Source organism: Trichechus manatus, unplaced genomic scaffold, assembly GCF_000243295.1.
Source record: "Trichechus manatus latirostris isolate Lorelei unplaced genomic scaffold, TriManLat1.0 scaffold00115, whole genome shotgun sequence".
Taxonomy (NCBI): Eukaryota; Metazoa; Chordata; class Mammalia; order Sirenia; family Trichechidae; genus Trichechus; species Trichechus manatus.
The window spans coordinates 3595575-3597558 of NW_004444051.1; the positions used below are offsets into that span (position 1 = coordinate 3595575).

Genomic DNA, 1984 nt, shown 5'->3' on the forward strand with positions numbered 1-1984 from the left:
AGGTAGAAATTAACTACAGAAAGAGCAAAGAAAAAAAAATCAATTACATGGAAAGTGAATAACACCCTGCTTACACATCACTGGGTAAAAGAAGAAATCACAGAGGGAATAAAAAATTCCTAGAATCAAACAAGAATGAAAACACATCATACCGAAACCTTTGGGACACAGCAAAGGCAGTCCTCAGAGGACAATTTATAGCAAAAGATGCACATATCAAAAAAGAAGAAAGGGGGGGACCTCATACCATCAAGAAAGCAGTGCCAGGAGCAGAGTGCATCCTTTGGACTGGGGTCCCTGCACCGAGAAGCTCCTAGTCCAGGGGAACACTGATGAGAAGGCCAAGAGAGAAAAAGCCTTCCCCCGGAGCTGACACCCTGAATTTGGACTTTTAGCCTACTTTACTGTAAGGAAATAAACTTCTTGTTAAACCTATCCACTTGTGGTATTTCTGTTGTGGCAGCACTAGATGACTAAGACAGAATTTAGTACCAAGAGAGTGGGGTGCTGCTGTAACAGATACCTAAAATGTGGAAGTGGTTTTAAAACGGTGAGTGGATAGACGTGCGGCAGTGACAGAGGACCAGCAGCAGCAGAGAACCTACAGCAGCAGAGAAGCAGCAGCAGCAGAGAACCAACAGCAGCAGAACCAGGAGACCGGTGAAAGACGGCGCTGGAGCCGACCCACCGAGCGAGAGAGCTGAATGCCTGTGAGCAGCAGGCTTCCTGATGGAGTGGGGTGCCTCTGGGCACTTACTGGTGGAGCTACTGAGCTTTGGAACGCTTGCCCCAGCAGGGCAGTTGGGGGCGTGAGGCCCAAGGGCCGAGAGGCCATAGGAAGCAGAAGCTGAAGAGACAAGGGACACAAGAAGCCCAGCGGCTTCAGTCTCAAAAGGTCCTGGCCTTGACTCCGTGGAGAGTGTATCTCCTGATCTCAGTCATCCTACTTGGGTGTGTTATTATGCAAATAATAAAGGATATGATTTTGTCAAGAAAGAGAGGTGCACAGTTGTGAAGAAGCCTAAGTGAAAGCGGGGAAGTTATCAATTCCAAACCAGATGAAAGAACCAGACTCAGCCGCTGTATTGCAGAATCATGGATGAACTTCAGCATCTTTCTCCAAGAAATGTCTGTTTTTAAACAGCAGAGCCCTGGCAAGTTTTGCCTTCTGGTCTGCAACGTGTGCACCTTCTTTACGGTCTTGGGAAGTTACATTCCTGGGGTGATACTCAGCTATCTACTATTACTGTTTGCATTTTTGTGTCCACTGTTTAAGTGTAATGATATTAGATAAAAACTATACAACAAAATCAAGTCAGTTCTGTTGAAACTAAACTTTGGAATTGGGGAATATATTAATCAGAAGAAACGTGAGAGATCTGCAGATAAAGAAAAAAGTCACAAGGATGACAGTGAATTAGACTTTTCAGCTCTTTGTCCTAAGATTAGCCTCACAGTTACTGCCAAAGAATTATCTGTATCTGACACTGACGTATCAGAGGTATCCTGGACGGATAACGGGACCTTCAACCTTTCAGAAGGATACACTCCACAGACAGACACATCTGACGATCTTGACCGACCTAGCGAGCAGGAAGCTTTCTCTCGAGAACTTTCAGAATTTCCATCTCTAGGAATTGGCATGGGAACAAATGATGAAGATGAATTAAGCATTGGCTTGCCTGTTGAGCTCAAGAGAGAAAAGGAACAGTTGGACAGTGGCCACAGACCGAGCAAAGAGAAGCAGTCAGCAGCTGGTCTCACCCTTCCTCTGAACAGTGACCGAGCCTTTCACTTGATGAGCAACCTGGCTGGGGACGTCATTACAGCTGCAGTGACTGCTGCTATCAAAGACCAGTTAGAGGGTGTGCAGCAAGCACTTTCTCAGGCTGCACCCAGCCTAGGAGAGGACACAGACACTGAAGAAGATGATGACTTTGAACTACTGGACCAGGCAGAGCTTGATCAAATTGAGAGTGAATTG

The 1984-nt window shown here is 46.1% G+C and overlaps 1 pseudogene; it reads left to right on the plus strand.

Annotated features, from left to right (window-relative positions):
* The first annotated feature begins 1006 nt into the window (after positions 1-1006).
* On the plus strand, positions 1007-1981 carry LOC101359566 (reticulophagy regulator 1 pseudogene; annotated as a pseudogene).
* The last annotated feature ends 3 nt before the right edge of the window (positions 1982-1984 follow it).